Below are 27,488 nucleotides of genomic sequence, written 5' to 3' on the forward strand. Positions count from 1 at the left end.
ACACGAAAACAACGTACTATCCCTAACCCTAACCCTAACCCTAAACCTAACCCTGACCCTAACCCTAACCCTGAACCTAACCCTAATCGTGCTTTTGTCGGCGCGCTTTTGTCAGCGCGGTGTTGTGGGCGCGGTGTTGTGGGCGCGGTGTTGTGGGCGTGGTGTTGTGGGCACGCTGTTGTGGGCGCGCTGTTGTGGGCGCGCTGTTGTGGGCGCGATTTCAACATCGCGGTTTTCTCACCACTGTTTGGTCGGCGCGCGTTTGTCATGCGCGCATTTGTCAGGTCACGCATCCTCCTTGTTGTTAAGTCCCTAAGTCATGTCCAATTCTTCATGACCCCATAGACCAGTGATGGCAAAACTTTTAGGTACTGAGTGCCCCAACCAGAACATATGTGCACGTGCGTGCGCCAGAGCATCGGAAACCCAAAAACCAGCTGGCCAGTGCACATGCTGCCCAACTGGTCTTCGGGTTTCTGGCATGTGCATCGGCCAGCTGGTGTTTGTGCACACAGGAGCACGCATGCCTGTTTTGGGCTGTTTTGGGGGCCATTTTCTGGGCCATTTTTGGAGGCATTTTCCGATGCTTGCGAAGACCAGCACGCCGGAAACCAGAAGAACAACTGGTGATGCCCACAGAGAGGGCTCTGCGTGCCACCTCTAGCACACATGCCATAGGTTTGCCATCACGACCATAGACCATGGCAACCAGGCTCTGCTGTCCTCCACTGTCTGCCGGAGTTTGCACAAATTCAAGATCATTGTGTCAATGACACTATCAAACCTCCTTTTGCCTTCAATCTTTTTCAACATCAGATCAATTTTCTAATGAGCCCTTCCTTCTATTTTGGTGGAAAAGGATTTGAGCTTCAGCCTCAATATCTGTCCTTCCAAAGAACAATCAGGATTGATTTGGTTAGGATGGATTTGATCTGATCTCTTTGCAATCCAATGAACTCTCAAAAAAATCTTATCCAACATTATTCTTCTAGTCTTCCATAAAACTGTGAAGATCTGGCTTTTTGCCCTAAGCACTAAATAAGATTAGGATTATAAATCAGAAGTTTGACTTGGCACCAGGTTTTTGTTGTTTTTAATGTGTTCGTTTTATAATTTTACCATGTTTTTAATGCTGTTTCAGCTTTTGACTGGGAGCCACCCAGAGTTGGGTGGGTAAAATGGGCAGTTATATAAATGATTTAAATAAATAAATAAGCTCACCTGCTACGATTACAACTCCTTTGCAGCTGTAAAAATGTTGCAAAATAGAACAGCTGCTGCCATAATAAGTAAAGAAGGTGAGTGGAAAATAGTAACTGAAATAAGAAAAATTATAGGGAAACTAACAGATATCAAGAATCAGAAATAGTGGAATGTAGAAAAAGAAAACAAGGTAATTGAAATTCAAAGGGAGAGAAAGAGAGATGAGAAGTTAAGAATGTTAATAGCAACTGGTTTGTTGAAAAATGTATGCATGTAACGATAAACCAAATTATGGAAAATATAGCTTTGACATGCTACATCTGAATCCTGGCTTGTCACATTCAAATTCTGTTTCTGACTGACCACTTCTATGTGCACCAAACCAGTGGTGAAATTCAATTTTTTTAAATACTGGTTTTGTGGGCGTGGCTTGGTGGGTGTGGCAGGAGAAGGATAATGCAAAATCTCCATTCCTACCCCACTATGGGGCCAGCCAGAGGTGGTATTTGTCAGTTCTCCAAACTACTCAAAATTTGCACTACCGGTTCCCTAGAACCTGTCAGAACCTGTTGAATTTCATCCCTGTACCAAACTCTGAATTAAAACTTGCTTCTCTGGCAGAAATGCTAGTTCAGATTAAGATGAACTCTATGAATTCCTGATGACCAAATTCACAAAAACACAACTGCATAAAGTACAATATATTATTTGCACATAGACAATCAATTATGGTTTTGCAGAGACAACAAAATTTGCATTCATACTTTAAAAAAAAGGAATTTAAAAAAAATATAACTGAAGATCTAATGTTACAGTTCTGTGGCACTATTGCCTTTCACTATGCAATAAATATCTGGGTGAATGCAGGCATGAAAAACACGTAGTGGTAATATCTGCACAATTCAAGTGGATAGGTAAACTAAATAACATATAGGGCGAACACTCTAAACTAGGGAAAAGCCCTGTTTGGGGTCATTATAAAAAGACTGAAACACAACCATTTGAATCCTCCTCCTGAAACGCTAGTTTTTTCTCTTTTCTTTTGGGAATAATGGCCCTTTCACAATTTTAATAACTTCTATCCCGACATATACACATACATATGCACAATCTAAATTCTGACACCAGTCCTAGAGATTGCCTTTCTTGCTTCAGAGAGAAGCCATTATTCTTTCATACAAAACTAAGACTTTTATTGTAAACATCTACACCAAACATTTAAGTGAGGGCCCGTCATACTGCAGCATGTATGCAGGTGTCAGACTGATTTTTCCCAAGCAGAGACTTTTCTCAAAAGACGAATGGACGTGATCTTTCTGAATCTGTTAATCTAATCATTGGAGAATGGGAAAGCTCTCTGTGTATGCTTGTTTTCTTGCTTGCACAACCAGAGTTCCTTAACTTTATGATTTTAAGCCACTTGTCAGACTAAAGATACCAAGCTGATGTATGTGCTGTCCTCACTAGCAGTGACCATATTTACAATCCAGTGGTGAGTTTCAAAAATTGTTCGAACCTACTCTGTGGGTGTGGCCTCCTTTGTGGGAGTGGCTTGCTGCCCATGTGACCGAATGGGAGTGGCTTGTCGACCATGAGACCAGATATCAAGATGCCGACGACACTTGTCAGAAACACCTTAAATTCCCTCACACACAGCACTGGCATGCATAAGAATAGAATGTAAACTTGTTTTTTAAAAGGCATCTTTGGTTTGCGTTAAAACAACTTCAACACACGCAATGTACTGATTGCACCACAAACGCAGTAGTCATCCTTACCTTTCACAGAGGCACTGAGTTTTATAAATAGGAGCATGATAGACAATCACTGAACACCTGAAGGAGGCCAAAGAGACTAACAAGTTTGGTGAAGTTCAAGGATAGGGCAAGCATTTCAGGCTTATCTATGCAAATAGAATGCCTAACATATTTCAAGTGCTATTATCTTTGGTGTAGGAGGTACTTAGGACATCATTTCTAGTCAGTGCTTAGTATAATATAAACTAGTAAAATGCCCTTTTATAAGAAATCTGGGTATAAAGCTTAAAGTATCAAGTTAAAATGAATAAATGTGATCTAGTCAAACTAGAAATTCCAGGGAATATGATATCTAAAGTACTTCAGAGACACCCCCTAAATTAAATCATCCCTGGCCATAATCGCATGATGTTGTAAGCGTTGCATACAACACTGCACTGACACAGCAAATCCATGCAATCTTGGGTTATTACGTTTCCCTTTTTAAAAAAATCAATATCCCAATAACATTTGTGCTAGCTGGAATGCAAGCTAAGAAATGGGAGAAGCATCATTATTTCTCTAGGATTGATCATAAGAACATAGCCATGCTGGAACTGGCCAATGGCCAGCTTAGTCCAGCCCTTTGTTTCTCATAGAGGCCAATCATGTGTCTCTGAGGATGCTCACAGAATTGGTGGCATGTCCCTCTCCTGCCAGTGTTCCCCTGCCATTAACTTGGAAGCATATTATCCCTTCAACTCAGAAATTATTGGTCTTCAAGACCAATAACTGCAGAGATATGTCCCCCATAAATTTATCCAATCCCATTTTAATGCCATCCAGCTAATAGCACATCTTGTCATAATGAATGGCAAGGTTAATTATGAGATCTATGTAGAAGTACTTTTTTTTCCTCTTTTTTTCCCAATAAGATTCATTAAAAAATATCTAGTCCCGACGTTTTGAGAGGGGAAGAAATTTCTCCCTGGCTACTTTCTTAAGGCCTAATATAAACTTTGACCATGTTGCCATGTTCAGTTCTCTTTTCACAAGTTGAAAAGTTTAAAATGTTCTAGCTTTTTCTTACAAGAAAAGTCTTTGAGTCTTCTGGTCATTTTGATTAACTTTTGAACTATTTCGTTTTTTTAAAAAATGTATCTAAAACAAAAAAATATGTTTATATTCAAAAGAAATAATATTTATAGAACTTTCTGAATTGTTCCAGCTTTATTGGTCCTTCTCCAGAATTGTCAAACATAGTAACTTGAATTATATGTGGTATTCTAGATATATGTTTGTATAATGACGTTATAACGATAGCAGTTTGTTTTCATTTTTTTTTTCTAATAATTTTTCTCTAGCATGCTACTTTCTTTTTCATAATTGCCACACACTGAGTCAAAATCTTCATTGGGTGGGAGTCAGAGTGGGTTCAGAATTCAGATTCCATAAAAGAATTAGGGCAGTTAGACTTGTCATAGTTTATATTTAAATTGAATAACCTTTTCTCTTTGTAGGATGAGCTCTTTCCGGAGTTCTTCAAATCATCTTTGGATTTTACTACTCTGAATAATTTAATACCTGCGAATTTGCCCAGCTCACAGCTTACCCTGCTTATCTCATAGCTTATCTCAAGATCTCTAGAGATTCTATTTTTAATGTCCTTCCACAGAAAAACAATTGCGCATTTAAACCTACTTTTAGTTGTTTTTTGTTTCTTTTTAACCTATTAGTAATCCTTATAAGGACAATTTCTCTAATCTCTGCCTGTAAAGTTTAGCCAAGAGCCTTCAGTAAGAAACCTTGACTAAAAAAAATAGGAACATGTCATTTTCTTGGCAAGTGTAGTATGTAATAGTTTGTGTTATATATCCATCATCTTTTATTATTTTCCATTTTTCTTCCAGGCAAAAAGGTAGATAAAATAATCAAGGTGTGTCTGATAAAAGAAATATTTTATCTGTTCCACAATCAATCTGTTTGAATAATCAATGATATATTTTGGCTGGATTACTGCAACGCGCTCTACATGGGGCTATCCTTGAAAAGTGTTCAGAGACTGCAATTAGTCCAGAATGCAGCCGCGCGAGCGATATTGGGTGTACGCAGATACACCCACGTTACACCTATCCTCCGCGAGCTGCACTGGCTACCTATTGGTCTCCGGACGCAATTCAAGGTGTTGGTTATTACCTTTAAAGCCCTACATGGCTTAGGGCCAGCATACCTGTGAGACCGCCTACTGCCACATTCTTCCCAACGGCCGGTGAGATCCCACTGATTGGGCCTCCTTCAGATGCCGTCAGCCAGACAATGTCGGCTGGCGGCTCCCTGGAGGAGAGCCTTCTCTGTGGCTGCTCCGACCCTTTGGAACGAACTACCCCCAGAAATCCGGACCTCACCCACTCTCATGGCCTTCAGAAAAGCTGTCAAGACCTGGCTATTCCGGCAGGCCTGGGATTGTTGACCTCATTGTTGAGGTCCAGCCCCGATTATAACGAATGTATGTGTGTGGTTTTTAACCTGTTTTTTATTTTCATTTATTATTATTATTATTTTTCTTTCGTTGTAAGCCGCCCGGAGTCCTCCGGGATTGGGCGGCCTATAAATCGTATTAAACTTGAAACTTGAAACTTGAATTTTCAAGTTTCAGTATCATATTGTGCAAAAGATTGGAAATGATTAGAAATACTGAACCTTGAAAATACATCATTATGCATGTCAGAAAGGACATTCTTCACTGAAAATGTTGATTCAATTTCAAAATTAGACAGAAATTTAATTTTGAAAGTTGAAGGATGACAAATTGGATGACAAATCAAAGTATATGATATGTAGATCACCAGTCATGCAAGGTAGATCTCTAGAATTTATTGTAAACTTCTTTTCAGAGATCCGACTGTTAGGGATCAGATTGTTAAAGAAAAAGTCTAGCTCTAGAATTGTTTTGTTTGTATCTTTTCACAAAGAGATTGTGCAAAATAAAAAGGATCATTAACCTTTAAATTAGATATTGAGAAAATCAACATATTTAGCTTTGGGTATACACAGTATCACACATAATGTTGTTACTTTTTTGTTTGTTTGTTTAAGGCAGAGAATGGGCCAAAGACTCTTCTGTCCTTAATTGTACTGTGGAAATAATGACTTTTGTTTCAAAAGCAGTACTTCAGGTAGAAGGTGTGCATTTCAATTTGCGTGCTGATGACTGCTGTTAAATAACAAGTAGTAGGAGTTTCCCAAATGAACCTTTTTAGTTTTAGAATGGATATTTATCTTGAGGACCAGAAACAAACTATGATCTCAAAATAACTCTAATGTATATCTTCACTGGGTCCTCCAGATTTAAAAGGTATACATTAAAATACCGAATGCTTAAAAGGTGGACTTTTAATGATAATGAAAGTCTATTTATCTGCATATCTTAAGGACCACTCAAATGAGAGATATACACGAGACTGGAAAAAATGGATTGATTATATACAAAATAAATACGGGACTAAGAAATTCCAGATAGCTTATACTTAAGATTAGGAATGATTTATATTGTTTAAAGTTAGTTTAGCAAGGAGGAGCTAAGTTCAATGTAAAGATGTTATCAATTTCTTATTCTTTTTTCCAATATATTTTAGACTGTGTTTGTTAAAAATCTATACCGTGTACGGGTTCTGGGAAGTCGGGGGGGGGGGAAGGTTGTGGGGGGTTGGGGGGTGGGTGGGGGGAGGGATATATCAGGTTTGAGATTTTAATGTAATTTGACCCCACATGTATACTGTTTTTTCTTATATTTCCATTACTATTATTATTACTATTTTTTCTTTAAAACTAGGATATGTTAAGGATATTGACATGTAGCGGAAATACACCAATGAGAGGAGGAGTGGGAAACAGAAGGGAAAAGAAAGATGGGAAGAGAAGGATAGGAGAGAGGGTAAGGGGGGAAGATGAGAAGGATAAGGAGGAGTGGATTGTAGACAGAGGAGCAATAGAAAGGAAGGGGAAGTAGAGTAGGAAAGGATGATGGAGGGAAGATAGAAAGTTGGAGGGTGGTAGAAGAAAGAGGTGTATGGAGAGCAGAAGAGCTATAATGGGTTTCTATTTTTCTGGGCATTGTTGACAAGAGGAACTGATGTAATTATTATTTAATACTATGTGATATGGGCTATGTTTAGTATACATGTGAGTGTGTGTTATGAAAATGAAAATGGAAATAAAAATATTACCAAAAGAAAGAAAGAAAGAAAGCTTGTTTAAAAAGTTTTTAAGACTATAATTCTGTAGAGCAGCGGTGGCAAATTCAAGTGCTTAAATCTGGGCCACAGGGCCACTCTGGAAACAGCAAAGGAACAGCCTGTGGTTCTTCTGCCAGCTGAAATGGAGCTCAGGATGCCCCCCCCCCAGCTCCATTTTCGCTGGCATAGGGTTGCAGGAGGCATTGCAGCCTTAAACGGAGATCAGGAGCCTGATTTGCTGACAGAGCGCTTACGCCACCATAGGCGCCCCCGACACAAGTGATGTTGAGCTGGCCTCACCCACCCCAGCCATGCCAACCCCAGCCCTTTGAGGTCAAACACTGTGAAGTACCCGTGGTTCGCTCATGAGGCCAATGTTGAGAAAAGACACGGACACGAGCTTTCTCGGGATGAGGCGACCCAGATTGGGGTCTGGAAGTCCCTTTTATTGAGATAGGACAAAGGCAGGAGGAGCAATCAGCATGTGATTTAAGACAGCCTGTCAAACTACAATTGCTAATCTACTGCTCAGGGAAGTTCTGTCTATATATGGTCAAATCCTGGGCGTCGTTGGGTAAGGCACATCTAGAGTGAACTATCAGGATGTTATGTCCTTTAGGAGTTTGTTTTTTCCTGTGTGGTTCAGCGTGGCTGTGCATGCCCTGTTATGCACTGGGCCATGGGTGACCTCCACACCTACACAAGGAGTTATATGACAACAAAACACAACCCTGATACAGCCCTCAATGAAACCGAGTGTGACACCCCTGCTGTAGCGTTTATACTTACCGTATTTTTCAGAGTATAAGACATACCTTTTTCCCTCAAAAAAAGAGGGTGGAAATTAAACACTGAATACAGCATTTTTGGCCTACTGAAACCCTGCCCCCTTTGCAAAAATGGACATGCAGAGAGTTTGGGAGGCTTGCAAAGTGCTCCTGGGGGCATCATACTCATGCATGCCAGTGCTGTGTGTGAGGTAATTTAAGGTGGTCCTGACAAGTGTCGTCGGCATCTTCATATCCAGTCACATGGGTGGCAAGCCACTCCCACAAAGGAGGCCACACCCACAGAGTAGGTTCCAACAATTTTTGAAACCCACCACTGTGTGTGTGTGTGTGTGTGTGTGTGTGTGTGTTTTGGGTTGTTTTTATCCTAGGCATAGGTTTTTCCTGTCAACTGTATGTTTTTTTCTTTTGGCAATCTGATCTCCTGTTTTGGCCTGCAGTAGCTTTGTTGCTCCGATGATATCCAGGGCTGTTTCCTCATATCTTCCTCTACCCTTACTAATATTTCTAACTGCCTTACAGCTATTTCTGCTTCAATGATTTGTCATAATCGCAAACTCAGTATGCAGAAAGCAGAATTTATTGTATTGTCCCCTAAACCACTTTCACCTCCGTGCTCTCTTTCTCAAATGATAGCATTACTCTTCAGTCTTCTCAGCAAGGCTAAGAAGCTAAAATGTTATCTTTGTTTCCTTATCTTCTCCTTCTCTGTCTCAGCCTATTTTAGTACACTAGCTGAAACCTGTCACTTCTCTGCCTGTTATATTAATTATAATCATTATTATTTAACCACCATCAGAAACAGTAATTCCATATTATTCCACTGAATATAATTACATTTTGCAGACTGATCATCCCGTTCTGAGGACGAAAAGGCAGGTCTTCTATTTATTGACGAGGGTTCGAAAATTTAGCAAGCAGAAGGATGGGAATTGTTCTAGGTTTCCATATAGCTTATTTAAACATCCCTTTCAGCCCTACTCATTCCTCCTCTGCCGTATTGGTTTTATTTGGTTGTTCAAAGTTGACTCAGCCTTCCATCCTTCTGAAGTGGATAAAACGACTCAAATTGTTGGGAGCAATATGCCGACTCTGTAAACTGCTTAGAGAGGACTGTAAAAGTGCTATGAAGTGCTATTAATATATATAATATATAAGTGCTATTGCTATTGCTATTGCTATTGCTATTGCTATTCCTAAGATCAAAGTTTCCTAGTCTTGAAATGTGCTGGCCCAGGACAATATTGGGAAGGTAGAGAGGCGACCCCAAATTATACTTCTGTTCTGAACTTAAAGCCACTTTCTCCAATTTCAGAAGAATGAAATCAAGTGCCCTTTTGTTCTGCTGCTTAATTTTTTTTTCCCTTCATACAAGCAACAAAATAAGCTGAGAAAGCTCTTGAAAACAAGGATTGGATTCCAGCTTTAAACCAAACTTTAAAACCAACCTACCAAAAATTTCAATACCTCCTGAATTGCAAGAGTACTATGCATTGCTCTATTGCTTCGTTCAATAATTGGCATTGCCTTTTACTTGTTTCGACCCACAGAGATCAATCCAGAGAATTTTGTGCACACAGATAGCCCACATGTTGCCTACTGTGCAAAAGGATATATATACACAATTAAACTGCTTCAAGTGTGTGCATATATTTCATTTCCATTTGTGTTTAGTGTATCATGTAATGTTTTGAGTGACTGATTACAAATCACTTCCCTATAACTCACCTGTTTCTTTTTCTATTCTTGGATTTTTCTCTCTCCATTATTACCCATAATTGGATAACTTCTCTCAATTTTCCTGAAAGAAGACTGAAGATAGGATTTCTGTTTAACTTTAAATATCAACAATCAGACAGGATATTGCTACATTTTAAAGTAAGAAAATGACATTTAATAACTTTCATTTTTTTCCCTATGCGGGAGATTAATTTATGATCTGAGTCAATATTACTTTTAAAATCTTTCTCTTTACTCTCCCCCTTCCATGATGAAACCCAAAGATCATTTTATTTGGAATTTGGAATGTTATATCTTTCACTGTGTACATCAAGGTTAGAATTTTCGGCTCAATATCTAATTATCTTGTTTACAAATTTGCTTCAAATCAAGCATCCAAAAACGACTAGCTTCTTATATAACAAACTTATGCAGCTTTATAAAAAAAACAATACAATGGATCTCTTTGTGTTCCCTGAAAATATGTGAAGAGCCTACAAGGTGTGATTGTGAAAGCTATTTCTCACTAATTACTATTAGTATCATCAACCCTCATTTAGGTAATACAAAGCCTATCTTTATTATAATTCTTATGCTATGACACTGGCTAATTCTAGATGAGACTACAGGAAAAATAAACTTCAATCTATAATCTTAAATATATATTGGGGCATTATCATCTTTTGATGTTTCACATGTCATTTCTTTGATTAATAGTAATATAGAAACAATCCTGAAGTTAATTTTTGACATTACAAGCTGCATGAGATGACATTTCTCTGCCATTTTCATATAGATCCTTTTTAAATACGTTATTTGGGAACCTGGGTATTTTCTGTAGCAATGGGATTCTCTGGGCATGAAAATTACACTGTTGTGGGTATTGTTATTTAAATTTGCTTTAAAACGTGTGGATGCTGCTCCTCATTACTGATATAATATATAAAGAGGAGGAGGAGGAGGAGGAGGAGGAGGAGGAGGAGGAGGAGGAGGAGGAGGAGGAGGAGGAGGAGGAGGAAATCTGCCAAATGATTCCTTGTCTCCCTGGGCCAGATAGGCAATTGGAGTTTAGCCTCTTCCATCTATATGGTTGGATAGAAAGAAGCAGCAACTCTGTTCCAACTGATGATCAGTTGTGATCAGCATCTTGGAGAGGAGATAGATTCTAATATCCGAGGCTTCGGTGTATCTAGAATATGTTCCTTTGTTTTGGGTCCTCCAGATTTAAAAGGTATACATTAAAATACCAAATGCTTAAAAGGTGGACTGTGATAATGAAAGTCTATTTGTTTAAAAAGTTTTTAAGACTATAATTCTGTAGAGCAGTGGTAACTCTGTTCCAACTGATGATCAGTTGTGATCAGCACCTTGGAGAGGAGATAGATCCTAATATCCAAAGCTTCGGTGTATCTAGAATATGTTCCTTTGTTTTGGAAAAACAGTACAGGTAGTCCTTTACTTCTGACCACAATTGAGTCCAAAATTTATGTAGTTGAGAATTTGTTAAGTGAGTTTTGCTCCATTTTACAACATTTCTCGCTATATATGTTAAGTGAATCACTGCAGTTGATAAGCTAGTAACCTGGTTGTTAAGTGAATCTGCCTTCCCCATTGGCTTTGCCTGTCAGAAGGTTGAAAAAAGTGATAATCTGACCCTGGGAAGCTGCAATGGTTATAAGTATGAACCAGTTGCCAAGCATCTGAATTCTGATCACATAATCATGCAAAGGTCGTAACTGTGAAAAATGGTTGTAAGTCACTTTTTAGTACTGTTATAACTTTGAGCCGAGGTGGCGCAGTGGTTAAATGCAGCACTGCAGGCTACTTCAGCTGACTGCAGTTCTGCAGTTCGGCTGTTCAAATCTCACCGGCTCAGGGTTGACTCAGCCTTCCATCCTTCCAAGGTGGGTAAAATGAGGACCCGGATTGTTGTTGGGGGCGATATGCTGACTCTGTAAACCGCTTAGAGAGGGCTGAAAGCCCTATGAAGCGGTATATAAGTCTAACTGCTATTGCTATTGCTATTGAATGGTCACTAAATGAATTTGAGGACTACCTGTAATTAATCTGGTAGTTTGGTTGGTTGTTAGGTATATAGGGAGACGTGGCACGACAAAACCACGCTTGACTAAAGTGCGCCCGATTAAACCGCATCGCTGACGTCATCAACAGGGCGACAACAGCGAGCACGGAGAAAGAAGGGCGCTTTAAATAGCGCTTTGAAAGCAAGCCGATTCAAGTTAAGGTAAGGGTTAGGTTTAGGGTTAGGGTTAGGGTTAGGTTTAGGTTTAGGGTTAGGTTTAGGGTTAGGTTTAGGGTTAGGTTAAGGTTTAGGTTTAGGTTTAGGGTTAGGTTAAGGGTTAGGTTAAGGGTTAGGTTTAGGGTTAGGTTTAGGATTAGGTTTAGGGGGGTTAGGTTTAGATTTAGGGGTTAATTTTAGGTTTAGCTTTTACAGCGTGCTTTTTTCTCCGCGCTGTTGTCGCGCTGTGATGACGTCAGCTACGCGGTTTCGTCAAGCACCCTTTAGTCGAACACGGTTTTGTGGTGGAACCATAGGTAGACACACACACACCTGGACAGATACAAAGATAGGTAAAACACTAAATAGTTGGAAATTTAAAGAAAGAAAGAGGGAGGATTAGTGTGCAGGGCTTACTATAAATTTGAAAAAAATATGTCTTGTTTACTAGTTATATCCCATCATGTATGTATATTCACCAATTTGACATGTCTATATCAAATTAGCAGCCAGGTATTGAGAGAATGTGAAAGGACCTGATGCTATATAGTAATTACCACGATAATCTAGAAGATACACGGTGTTTGGGTTTTACTTAGAATTTAATGATGGCAGTTCTTACATATTCAAATCAATAATAACATTCAAAATGTCTTCAATGAGATCAAATTTTCATGCAATTAATTTCTTCTGCTCCAAAGCTACAGGACATAGTTCTGTCTTTTATGTGTTCATTTGAATCTCTGAAGACAAAAATTGCTCTATGATCATTAATATGAAGCAAGCCATCTGGTGCTGATATTTTTTTCTCTTTGTTGGTTAAGGAAACAATCCTAATGTTGCAATTATTATAAGCATGATTTTTATTAGTTAATTTTCTTAAACAATCAAATGCAGAGAAGAGAATGAGATGTGGCATGACAGATTGTAGCTGTTGTATCTAGTGGGCCCCAAAGGCAGCAATTTATGTCTTAAAAATGCACTAATTATACATGTCTGTTACTGCCTGTAATGGCCCCCAAATGGTTAAGAATGGAGCATACTGACACCAAATATTGCTGCAAAAGTACTAATCATTAAAATGAAATGTAGATTGCTTTTTATGTTTGGCGCAGCGTTGTGCCACTTAACCGAACAGAATTATAAGGTGATGTTGATCCCCAAATGTAAAAGACGTAAGTGTTTATAGACATTAAATGGAAACTGCCTGGGAAATGTGACAGCACTTCCTAGCAGCCCTGTCCCAAAGCTTGCGATGGTGTAACATCTCCTTGCCCACTTCTATGTTTTTCCATGCACACACATTTATGGAAAGTCTCTCTGCAGTTTTATGAGTGATGTTGAAGCCCATTTTATAATTTGGATGCAAGATTTGCATGCCTGATTTATTTCTGTCTTAGGGGATTAATTTGCAGACAGGGATGTTGAAATGGGCACCATTGTGGATCTTCTTATGATTTAACAAACAAACATCAGCATTGTCCTTAACTCAGTGATGGCCATATGAAATTATTGTTTTCCGTATTAAAGATATGATGGACCGTTTCTATTATTGATTGCAGCTGCTGATGGAATTGTTGAATAGACATTCTCTGGCAGGAATGCCCTGTGTCTATTTGTTTAATATAGTCATCTGCCTGGTTTGTAGCCTAGTGGGAAAATTCTACCACTATTTGGTCTCCTCCGGATTCCATCTGCCAGCCAATGTCGGCTGGCGACCCCCCAGGGGAGAGCCTTCTCTGTTGCAGCTCCAGCCCTCTGGAATGATCTCCCTGTCGAGATCCGGACCCTTACTACCCTCCCGGCCTTCCGCAAAGCCACGAAGTCCTGGCTGCTCCAGCTGGCCGGGGGGGCTGTGAAATATCCAGCCCCACGGAAATTGTGAATGTTGTGGTTTTGTTTTTAAAGTGTTGTCTTTGTCTAGTTTCCCCCCTTTCCCTTGTCTATTGTGAGCCGCCCGGAGTCCTTCGGGAGTGGGCGGCATACAAGACAAATAAAATCAAAATCAAATCAATCAAATTTGAATACCGCACTTTGCATAGGCAATCTGGAATGTTGTATATGTAAGCTAAAAAGTTAATTCATGACTTATTTTATTTAAAAAAAAATATGTTCACAAATCTTCAAATGTGCTTATGCAAATTGGTCCTGTGTGACTTCTAGTCCCCAGAATCTGTTAGAAAATGGTTACAGCTGTTATTGAGAGAGGAATTGTGGATGCTCTTTCAAAATGGTTGCCTTTGCAGACTTGGCTAATCATAAAAGAAATTTCTACCCTCTTAGCAGGGCCCACTCCTCAAAAATGACTGTAAGCATGCATCATTCTCTTTTTTAATGAAGGTCTATGTGGGAATTAAGATTAGGAGCCGAGGTGGCGCAGTGGTTAGGGTGCAGTACTGCAGGCCACTTCAGCTGACTGTTATCTGCAGTTCAGCGGTTCAAATCTCACCGGCTCAAGGTTGACTCAGCCTTCCATCCTTCCGAGGTGGGTGAAATGAGGACCCAGACTGTGGGGGCGATATGCTGACTCTGTAAACCGCTTAGAGAGGGCTGAAAGCCCTATGAAGCGGTATATAAGTCTAACTGCTATTGCTATTATACTAAAGTTGGGGTTTTGCTTTGTACTAGATTAACTTCCTCTTAAGAAAAAAAGATTCTTACAGGATTCTACAGCAATATGTAGGATAAGGACCCAGGCTGGCATGCAGAGAATGTCATCAGCAACACTGATGATCACAGGGATGAATTTGGCATCCAGGGACTAAAACAATCCCCGACATTTTCAGATACGACAAATGGTGAAACAGTATGTCAAACCCAATTTATTCTTCTTAATAATGGGAGTTTTCCCTACACCAAGGAGATAACAGCTTGAAAATATTGGCTAATGAAAGTATTCTTTTGATCATTTGTTCTTATAAAAGTCCTAGAACGCAGGTTTCAAAATCGCCGTGTCATGTTGCTGTCATGTGACGTATCGCAACATTTTTTTCCCCGGCGGGGAGCTGGGGTAGGTGTGGCCTGTGCATGATGCATCCGGGCCACGGGCCACCAGTTTGACACCCCTACCCTAGAAAGTAGACCAATAATTATAACCATATTATAGATATGAAGCGAGAAATAATCTGGTTCTGAAATGTTGCTTAATGGTATCCTTCAAGCTCATGGCTAAGTTAAAATTTAACACAAGTTTCTAAGTTCATGTTTTTAAAACTATGTTACATTAGCTCTTCCATTGTTTAGGATTACTTTTCTTACTTAGGACTTCCTTGCTTCAGGCAGACTCCACGTTTCTTTTATGCCCATGGCAACTTTGCACCTGTTCCAGTGGTGGGTCTCAAAAATTGTAGGAACCTACTCTGTGGGTGTGGCCTCCTTTGTGGGAGTGGCTTGCCACCCATGTCACCGGATGGGAGTGGCTTGCTGCCCATGTGACCAGATGGGAGTGGCTTGCCGCCCATGTGACCGGATATGAAATTATGAATTAGTACTTAGGTCGGTCCAAGTAGCTATTCAGAAGTTAGTGGTTAGAAGTAATTGTAAAGCAAGATATGGAATTAAAACCAGAAATATTTTGTTGGCTATTTGAAATGGAGTATAATATATATTTAATTTTACACATGTTAGCAGCTGCTGGAATTGTGTTTGCACAACAGTGGAAAAACAGAGATATGTAGATGAATAAATATTACAATGTGCAGGAATAAATAAATTGACAATTAAAATCAAGAAGGCTTTGAATACTTTTTCACGTGGGATTGGTTTTAGCAATTGCCAACTAACGGAAACAGAAATTAGAAATCTAAAAGTATGAAAGAAAACACCAATTATGTAAGGAAAGGTCCCTAAAATGTATAAGGAAATATTACTAGATCATTATTAATGCGTAGATAACTGCAGGACATTACACACCCACCAGTGGTGGGTTTCAAAAATTTTTGGAACTTCTTCTGTAGGTATGGCCTGCTTTCCAGGTCCACTGGTGGAACCTCTTCTAACTGGTTTGGTAGATTTGACGAACTGGTTCTACCGAATAGGTGCGAACTGGTAGGAACCCACCTCTGACCTGTTCCTAGGAAATATGTTATGGGCTTTTTTAAGAGGCTTATATAAGTAATCTCTCTTTTCCTTCTTGGAAAACTCAAATTGTAAAACTTCCAAGAATTTAGTATTCTGCCAGATTCTTTTCTGAACAGGAATTACTAGACCTGAGGGGGGGAAACACAATGACCATAGGATGGCAGCAAAAATGATAGTTGTATTTGTATTTCAACTTTTGCCATCTAGTGCTCATCTGAACCTTTGCAATCCCATTCTGGCAGCCCAATCATTTCCTTCTGAACTTTTTTTCTTATAAATAACTGTTTTCAAGAGAGGCAAATTATGGAAATTAATGTATGTCAGTTCTATGCATGGCATAAAAGACCTGCCTTGACTGGTGAAATGTAGAAGAGCTTTCATATTTGATCTTTCATATTTATACATTCTGCTCTTTCGACCATCTGAAAATAAGGGGGCAATATCTGAAGTTAGAGTTTCTCCCAAGATCAGCATTTTCTTTCTAATCCTGGAGGGGACATCCAAATAATTGTGGAAAATATCCTTCCATATATTATAGGATCTCAATCTTAAATATTGAAAGTATTAATACAGTTATTTCAGTGCTGGCTTCAAAAATTCTGTGTCATTTCTTTCTTATATACTGAGGTACAATAGCTAACTCGTGTAACTTCTGACCTAATAAGAATTGTGATAGCTTTAAAGTTGCATAATTTTGCCAAATCTACACAGAGCTAATCAAGTCAATATATAAATTATAGCCTATACAGTTTGATTTTGTGTTGATTTGGCTTGGGTCATTCTTCTGTTAAAGTCACAAGTCCTTCCCTTATACTATCAAGCGATTTTTTGGCTAATGAACAAATAAAACATCTGTGTTTCCAATACTCCTTGTTAATAGAGCCGAGGTGGCGCAGTGGTTAGAGTGCAGCATTGCAGGCTACTTCAGCTGACTGCTAGTTCGGCAGTTTGGCTGTTCAAATCTCACCGGCTCAAGGTTGACTCAGCCTTCCAACCTTCCGAGGTGGGTGAAATGAGGACCCAGACTGTGGGGGCGATATGCTGACTCTGTAAACCGCTTAGAGAGGGCTGAAAGCCCTATGAAGCGGTATATAAGTCTAACTGCTATTGCTATTGCTAACGTTTATATACAATTATTACTGAAATAACAAATGAGAACATTGCCTTGAAATAGGATGTGCATACATAGATGTGATGTGATGTGATGTGTGGGGGTGTAGTTCCCTTTTAAAAAAAACAACAGCCATAGAATATCCATTGTAATTTTAATTATATGCTCTTCTCATTTGCTAATTGTGAAACATTCACTATTACTTGTGTCAAGAAGATAATTGGCTTCCAAAAGATGAACGATAAACAAGGGTTTATAGAAAAGTGTTTTGGTTGAGAACAATATGGCTCATAAAAAGAATTTATTTTATTTTAGTAAGTTTTAAGAAAAAAGGAAATAATAGATGTGTTTTCCAAGGCAAAAAAAGCCTGTGGCTATTTGGCAAGAAATGACTGCAATTTAAAATTCATGTTCTATTAAGAAGTTCTGATTAAATTGTAAGGACCTTGGGAAAAGAAGGAATGATAAGCTAGTTGTGCCTTGACTGCACTGTAGTTTTGTGTTGGCTTGTCTCTTGGGAAGCTAACTTTACATAGTTACCCAAAGCGCTTTTGATTTTCCAAGTATGGGCAAGGTAAACACTAACATGAGCATGCATTAATTTCAAGATGTGAAGCATTGGCAATATTATCTGTGAATAATATTCTTCTTATTTTGACATCTGCTGCTGCTCTCCTCTTATGAGTATTGCTCCTTACATTAATGAAATTATCGAATGATTACAAATTGGAAAAAGACTCCTCCTACCTTCCAAGGAATTCAGTCAGACAGTGGAGTAGGATGCTATCAAAGGCAGAGAAGAGCCAAGATCAGTGGTGGGATTCAGCCAGCTTGCACCTGTTTGGGAGAACCAGTTGTTAACTTTATAAGCAGTTCAGAGAACCGGTTGTTGGAAAAAAGCTAATTTTGTTTTTTTTCCACTTTACAGGACTAATCCTCTAAGGCAGTGGTCTCCAACCTTGGCAACTTTAAGACTTGTGGACTTCAGCTCCCAGAGTATATATATGTGACACAATACATACCTATTTCCCTGGCTCAGCTGATAAAGGAGGAGAATCTGTGGCTTAGTGGCTAACACATCTGCCTAATATGTAATACAGCACAGGTTCAAATCCCAATAACTCTCTGGGAGTTGAAGTCCACAGGTCTTAAAGTTGCCAAGGTTGGAGACCACTGCTCTAAGGAAGGCAGGAAGGAAACATTCTGGTGTTGTTTCTAGCCTAATCTTTATTGCCCTGCTTACAGAAACTGCCTCTCTGGTTAACCCTTATCACATTGTAACAGCTAATGTGAAGCCCCCATTGATGTGAATGACTTTGAGTTGGCCACACCCAAATGGTCACACGACCACTGAGTCACACCTACCCAGCTGATCATTAGGGCATAGAACTGGTCTTTAAATTATTTGAATCCCACCAAGCCAAGTTATAACTCTGATACCAAAGGGGTCGAGAATCATCCAACGTGCTTCAGTCAAAACTGTCCCATGAACCTCAAGGAGGTTTATATTAATGACAATACCTCTAATATTTAAAGTGTCTCTGCCTTTTAGAAAAGATTTTTTCCCAACTTGGTAGTCTCCCAATGTCTTGAACTCTATCTCCCATCATCCCTGTATTTAATAAAGCTTACAAGAATTAAAGTCAAACACCACCAATTTTGGTTCACCAGTTTGGGAAAAGTCTACCTTAGAACAAACAGCTGTAGACAAATTTAGAAAACTCATTTCCACTTTCTAACATTGCTGGATCTTCCTGTACTTATGGCTTACTAGCTGTGGAAGTTACAGTCATGATCCTCGGAGAGCCTACTTTTCAGAATACATTTTATGTGAAGTGCTGCAGATTTGATTCCTTGTTAAGAAATCAGTGCATCTGAAGCGATAAGCCAAGTTTGTAAAATAACTGAGTTTGGAATGAATAGATAGATAATTAGTTACACAATAAAGTCCAAACAATATTGATGGAATCTCTCTCAAAATATGAAAGAAGGCAAAGTATTTGTTTCTTTGTTACGTTATCTAAGACTGAACAATAGAAAGAAATGATTTTGTTAGCAAAAATAAGACTGGTGGGGTTTTTTAAAACACAAGTACACATTTCACGTGTTTGTGTGTGTGTGTGTGTGTGTGTGTGTGTGTGTGTGTGTGTGTTCTTAGTTGTGTTAGAAGAAATCTCCATCTGGGTTCTGTAGGAAGTTACCACCCAGCTCTCTCCCAGAAAAATGAAATATCCTAGGAAATATTGAAATGGCAGAATATTTCTCTGGATGTGGGGGAAAAACAGGACAATAAACAGTGCCCTACAGAATTGCTACTATATATGTAGTTCATATGTAGTAAATCTTTCTTCGAATAGGCCTCATAGTAACCCCTAGATGTTTTAAATGCTTGCTATCATAATCTCTTGCCTCTGACCAGGCTGTATACAAAGAGATAAGGAAATCCAAAATACCTGAAGGTCACCACGGTGTATTTGTGCCTTAAAACATTTAATTTCATATTGAATGTTCTCTATAACATGTTATGTTATTATTCATTGTTTGTTATTACAAAATTCTAACTATATATGTTTGCATCTCTCTGTCTCTCTCTGTCTCTGTCTCTGTCTGTCTCTCTCTCTCTCTCTCTTTGTTTGTGTGTGTGTGAGAGATCTGAGACAGATAACCTAGTGGCTGTGTGTCAATGGGCATATTGATATTTGTGGGAAACACAATGCTGATCTCTACTTGGAATAATCAAAAAATCTTAATTTTCCTATCTGTAAAATGGTTATTATCATGATGTTGACATTCTTTTGACATTCCTCTGAACTCAAGACTACTGTAAAAAAAAAGTCACCCGTGTAAGCCCGCTGTAAGTTAACTGTCTGATTACCTTTAAGTTGAAATGGCTGGTGATATTCAACCTGGTTTGCAAACAATTCCCTTGCTTGTTTCATTATTCCCATTTTTCAGAAGGAAAGCTAGAACTGATCAATAGGGACATATTTGTCCTTGCCCAATAAGTTTCCAATTGATTAGGGATTCGGGCCCAGCTCATCAAAGACCAACAGTGCCATCCACTGGGCCTTGGTGACATTTATTAACATATGAAGTGGTCTAACACAAAGGGCATAAAAAGATGGAATTTACTAATAGATGGCTAGTTGACTCTAAAAAGAGAATTGGATTTCACTTGTCTGGAAGCACCTCACCGCCCCCACAAAATATATTGTCAAATAAAGAAAACTGGAGGAATGAAGTAATCACATTTGTCTGTGTGTTCTGTTGGAGAGCTATGAAGAGTGGAAGGGCTTGTTATTATATGGAAGGATCCGTTCACAAAGTCATTCTCAAGAGTTCTATAATTCACAGTGCACAATAAAGCTCAGAAATGCAAAATAATAATCTCACAAGTAACAAATAGCTTTAATTGAGATCAATCAATAGGCTCCAAAAGTAGGTGTAAACTTGTGATTTCTCTAGAACTCTAGCAGGTGAACTGGTGCTAAAGGCAAGAGAAAGAAAGAAGCAGGTACATTAAAAACTCTGCTTGTTATTACAATAATTAAGTATATGGCTGATGGTTACTTTTTGAAACTGCAGACTAAATGAATTAGTCACTGGTAGATGTCGTAAATATGAAATTATTCCTGGGTCATGAAGCAAGATTTGAATGGCATGGTATCTGACAGTGGTGGGTTTCGAAAATTGTTCGAACCTACTCTGTGTGTGTGGCCTCCTTTGTGGGAGTGGCTTGCTGCCCATGTGACTGGATGGGAGTGGCTTGCCACACATGTGACCGGATATGAAGATGCCGACGACACTTGTCAGAACCACCTTAAATTACCTCACACACAGCACTGGCATGCATAAGAATATGATGTCAACTTGTTTTTTAAAAGGCATCTTTGGTTTGCGTTAAAACAACTTCAACACACACAATGTTCTGATTGCACCACAAACGCAGTAGTCATCCTTACCTTTCACAGAGGCACTGAGTTTTATAAATATGAGCATGATAGTGTAGAATAATCATATCCAAGGACCAGTGGTGGGTTTCAAAAAATTTTGGAGCCTCTTCTGTAGGTGTGGCCTGCTTTCCGGGTCCACCGGTGGAACCTCTTCTAACCGGTTCAGTAGATTTGACGAACCGGTTCTACCGAATAGATGCGAACTGGTAGGAACCCACCTCTGGTATCTGACATGTAAAACTCAGAGGGTAGAAGTATAGAAAAACATGACTATCTTTGCATTATCAAAGTGGAAAGCTGATTCTAGCTATATGCTGTTTAAAAAACAGCAGAAGCCACATTGTATAATATTATTTAATAATTGAGATGGAATATATAGACCTCATCAGGTTATAGAAAATCAGGGAAGAATTCACTTTGGGCAACTATATATATAGTATTTTTCTCACTGCTGAATGGCATTTTGTTGGATGGCGGGCATTGTTCAAGTCTGTCAAGATCCTTCTGTGTTCAAGTGTTGGATATTCCCTCCTGCTTGGTGCTGTTTGCAAATATGATGAGTTCCTCTTCTATCTCCTCATCTATATATCTCCTCCTCCTTCTATCTCCTCATCTTAGCCCCAGGGGCTAAGACAGAACCATGGGGTACCCCACTGGGGCTAAATCCCATTTGCTCCCAAATGTTTAAGGAGAGAAAGTCAACAAGGTATTAAAACTCAAATAAGTGCACAGGGCTGTTTAGTTAGTTTCCTTGCTCAGCCAGTGTCATATTGAGTTGTAAGTCTACAAATAAGTGAAGTTCAATTCATAGTATTATCTACATCAGTAATCAAAGCTGTTGGTCTCCAATTTACTTTCAAAGCACTTATGACAACTAGAGGCAGAATCTATCTCATTCACCAGTCCAGAGCAGGCAAGGCTGAATAATTTCAATCTACATTTCTATATTTGGGGGAGACTAAAGAACAAAATGTGGATAAAAATTATCCAATTTATCCCTTTAAAAATCAATGTCTCTAAAAATTTTCATTTGTGGGATGTTTGTTTTCAAAAGGAGTACTGTAAACTGTTCTTAGGCACTCATTCTATTTCTTTTAATTTATCTCAAACTGAAATACATCAACCCAGAAATATCAGTCTGAACATTTCAGTGATCTTACTATCAGCCGCATTCCCCCGTAGACCCAAGACAGAATACAAGTTGTCGGTCCTCTAGGATGAATGGGACTGCTGAGTTATTTTATGAGTATTTCAGCTGGTAGCATAAGGGGAATTGGGCTATGAACTTTAAGAAACCTAAGACGCACATAATTGGTGACATAATTATCTTGATGTTATAGAATGAATAGACGCTTCATACACACAAACATACATTCATTGTTATCAACTTTACAGAGATATAGCTTGCTAGATATCTTACAATTACAGCTTTTTAATACTAAAATAGAAACACACTCACTGAAAAATTAACATTACAATGAAATTTAGGGCAACTTACCAAAACATGCTTCAGAAATCTTACTCAATGACACATCAACTATTAAAACATGCAAAATGGTAACATTAAGATTACATCATTACACAATACTAAACCACAATCAGCAAAAAGAAATTTGCAGCTGGGAACCACACTTTTTAACTTTAAGTAGTGGTGAAAGACTATGATGGATCAGAATGTAATGCCACAATGACACTCCGCTAGGATTTGTAATCCTTCTCTCAATTCTTTTGGAGAGAAAAAAAATTAACATTTTAAACATCCAGACAACCATTCATTCTTTAATTTCCCCCCTGGAAATAAACATGAAATTGAGCTTTTTTTATTGGCTGATATATCAGTGAATTTGAATGATGTGATCTAGAAGGAAACTTTGAAAGCCACAAAGTAGTATTTAAAGTATGTATCCATATATAATTCCTTTGTCACCATAATAATTCAATGTGCCTGTCTTTCATAATATTCAGTAGAGTGTAGGCATGGAGCTTTCCTTGTCAGATTACACAGAAATTAATAGCAGAAAGTAATAGTCAAATGCATCTAATTCAATGATTCACAGGAAAAATCTTTCATGATGAAATGTTTAATGAGTCTTATAATTCTGTATTCTTCTGCATTGCTTGTCTAACTTCCTGTGGAAGAACCAATCCATTATAATTAAATTATTGGTAAAAGCCAATATAAATTGGTTAAATAAAAGCAATATCTATATTGTAAAGTCTATAATGCAGCAGATGCATTAAAATTTACTATCTCATAACATTAGATTGGACGATTGTATTCCCAATACAGGATCTAATTGAGCTCTCTGGTATTCAAAGGCAGTGAATATTTAGTTTCCCTAAGCTGCTATAACTATACTAAACAAAAACCCTGGACCCAAATTAAAACAAAAAGTAGTCATGACTTTCCATGATATGTAACTAAGAGGACAGAAAAGAACAGAAAATCTGTAATACATTAAATTCCTTTTTCTTTAACAGTCTGTAAACTAAAATATCTACACAAGATATTCAAAATAGTGGGTGGCCATAACATGAAATATGTATCCCCACATTCTAGTGATGTGGATAACTGAATTATTTATTATAATCTGGTTATTTGGTTTTAATGGAAAACTGGCTGTGTTCACATAAAATCCTACATCAGGATGTTTAAACCAGTTTGTTGAACAAGTATGCTTGTTCAGGCAAAAAAGTGATGCTACTATGGATGGGATAACTGATCACACAAGTTTTTTTTTTAATAGTTTACTCTTATGTACAAAACAGGTCCGAACCATCAAATCTTGACTATTCATTACTAACTTTATTTAACATCTTAAATATATTTATTTATGGCCCTCACCTTGTTTCTACAACTTTAAATTTTCCTATCCCAGTCAGTATTTTGGAAGGTGAAGCCCAGCACATCTGGAGAAGGTTTGGTTTGTTTATCAGATGGATATTATGTCTTTTCTCCAGAAACGTGTTTGAATTCCTACACCACCATCCTACTCTGGACTCAGAGACTAAATGATCCCAGGGCAGCCAGGGAGTTCCTAAATCTGAAATCCATTACCACACCATATTAGTGAAGGTGGCCCTAATCAGAAGATAGTAGAAACTATTTAACATTCAATAAGTTTGTTCTCCATACTATCAGAAATGTAACTATGCCATAGTCCAAACATTTGACAGAAGTTAGTAAATAAAAGAGAAAAGAAAATCAACCTAATCAGGAGAAAGTCAGATTTATTTATTTATTTTGTTATGTCTGGAGAGATTTCCAACTATAACAATGTATAGCTTTGAGCTTCTGACAGATGCTAATGAACTGTTGTTTACATGTTTGATTTACTGCCTAAACAAAGATAAGACATGCTCTTGAAAACACATTGAATACACAATCCAAACACATCCATTAAATCTGTCACAATAAACATGACAGCTTTCTTCTAACCTAACAACTGGCATGCCTCATTTACATATTAATGAGAAAACTGGGATCAGAAAGCACAAATTGCTTCTGTCTTGTGAAGGGGAAGTTACTGATCGACAGACAGCAGTGTACTCCCGAGCGTAAATACCACAAGTAAATACCTCTGCCATTTTAATAGATCTTACTTTTATTTGTGGAATCAAATCAATAATTATTCAGTCATTGTTTCTGATACATTACAGAGGTAGATGCCAGAGTTATATTACCATCCCTAAGTATTGTATCCCTCTCTATTCACCCAGTCTATAAATATTTACACACACAGGATTTACCCAAGCAATTCACATGTACAAGAGATAAGTATTTTGTTATACCTTTTTAATTAGCTTTTAAAAATCTTTGACACTATTTTTAAAAAATCAAGCAAATCTATAAAAACTATTCCTTCTACTAAAAAAAAAGCTAACAAATTCTTGAGAGAAGCAGAAAGTTGAATTGTTCAGCGTCTTGGCCTTGTTTTTTAAGCTGTATCTGACTCTACAAATGTTGCTCCCTAAGGAAGTGCAGGGGAATTTTCTGAAGAGTAAAGCAATATTTTATGACGGCAACACAAGCACAAATCTATCTTATCTACTGTACAAATAATGAGCTGACTTTAGCCTAGGGAAAAGATCTTCAGCATAAGTGATGCTTATTGGGAAAATACTGCAAATGTCACAATACAATATGATGAGCACTATAACTAAAATATTGTTCGACAGCCAAATTTACTCTCTGACTTCTATTGGCATAAATGTAAGTTGTACATGGGCGATGCCCAAATGAGTAGTGTTTGGAGGGGAAAGGATAAATTAGATTATTAAAATTCTTGGTATCTGAAACTGAATTGTAGGCCCTACTGGGGCTTTTACAAGAGCTTGTTTCTGTACAGATTTACCCATGAACACTTTTTGTTTTACTCGCTGTGATTTACATACCCATTGGCTACAAATGCACACACCTCACCTCAAAGATGAGCAGTGTGTGGTTTACCAGAAGTTATTAATCCCTAACAGGCCTCCTGTGGGATGATGGGAATTACATTCAGCAATATTTGGAGGGGCATGCAAAACCCAGAGATACTAACAACATATCCAGAGGAAAATCTTATTGCGCTCAATAGTTTATTTCTAAGTAGAATATATAGTCCAACTGAACTGTGGGAAGTTATCATCCAGCCCTCTCCCAGAAAAATTAAATATCCTAGGAAATATTGAAAAGGCAGAATATTTCTCTGGATATGAAAAGAACGAAACACGTTTTAAAAGACAGAATAGTTGCCTGTAGCTTCCTGCCCATCCCCACTGTTAATGGGCCATTAAGAAGGCCAAGCTAGTCCCTTTTACATAATAAAGACTTCTCCACTGCAGCCCCAAGGGGGATGGGAGTAAAGGCATGATAATATTGGCCCTTTACTCAACTGACCACATGGTATCTGAGAACTCAACTAAACCTGGATTCAAAACACAGCCCAGAGAGTTGCCCCTGCATGGCCCTATGGGCGTCTGACAACCAATCAGAATACATTTCTTACACAGCAACAGGAAACAGAGAGGTGGGACCAAACAGGGTATAAAAAGCCTAGCAAGCCCCTCCCTCAGCCCTTCTCTTCTTCTCCACCAACATTGAAGCGCGTGATCCCCTTTTCTGTTCAGGGCTCAAGCCATGTGGTCCTGTCCAACAATAAACCATCTTTCCAAGCAGCCTCCATGTCTCCAGTGTCTTTTTCCCCACTTGGAGCTGAACCCAGAAGGACATTTCTTTCATCAGAACTCTTAAAATTATTAGCATAATCCAATATACACATCTATTCAAAAGTTCCATTAAACTCAACGAAGCTTATTCCCAGGAAAGTAGGCAAAGAGCTGTGGCTTGCAAGTACAATTACAGCAAGGCTTTTTGAATCTGAGTCAAATATATTCCACTCAAAACTATTCATAAAAAAATCTAAGCTCTGATTTAGGGGGTATCTCACTCTTGGAAGTCTGTGGCTGTTAATTTATGCAGAATATTTCACGTGCCCACTGGTTTCTAGTTGCATTTAAAATCATCTTGCATTTTACTAAAAGGCATTAATATTTGATAGACTGAGTGAAACGTAACATAATGTTCCATTTAATAACTCAAAGCAATCACTTGAATTTAAAAGAATCGTTTCCCTTTTTTTTTATTTTGCTCTTACACTACTCTGTTCAAACCAAATATAAACAAGCCTGCCCTTATTTATAAACTGATTAATTAAATGAGGCTTAATTGGCTCTGATTGATTAATCAATTAAATATTTAAGTCAATTAATATAGCAATTAAACTAATGATACAGCCCTAAAAATATCATAAGAACAATGTTTTATATAAATTTTAAAATATAAGAATTACCGTAACTGATGAAACCTTGAAAAGTCTTGCCAACTTATGTAACTGAAAGAAGTGCTTAGTTATACCATTTTTACAATCCAAAAACTGTAGCTGTTATTGTTCCTTTTCCAACAGCTTCTCTTAGCCTTTCCTACAGACAGGCAGAGGACAGCCAGTCAATTTGGGTATCACGAAACAGAAGCAGTATAGGAGACATATTCAGTTGCGTCCAAACTAATCCCTTTCTTCAGCATCTCATTCTGCTCCCACATGGAAATCTCCTGTGGAAGTTTACCAGTTTGGCTACAATGGGCCTTACCAACTAGTAACTAGAGAGTGGTGTTTGCTCACATTATACTAGTAGCTTGCCTGTCAGTTTTGGTGGGTTTCAAAAATTGTTCGAACCTACTCTGTGGGTGTGGCCTCTTTTATGGGAGTGGTTTGCTACCCATGTGATCGGATGGGAGTGGCTTGCCGCCCATGTGACCTGATATGAAGATGCCGACGACACTTGTCAGAACCACCTTAAATTACCTCACACACAGCACTGGCATGCATAAGAATATGATGTAAACTTGTTTTTTTAAAGGCATCTTTGGTTTGCGTTAAAA

Source organism: Thamnophis elegans, chromosome 10, assembly GCF_009769535.1.
Source record: "Thamnophis elegans isolate rThaEle1 chromosome 10, rThaEle1.pri, whole genome shotgun sequence".
Taxonomy (NCBI): Eukaryota; Metazoa; Chordata; class Lepidosauria; order Squamata; family Colubridae; genus Thamnophis; species Thamnophis elegans.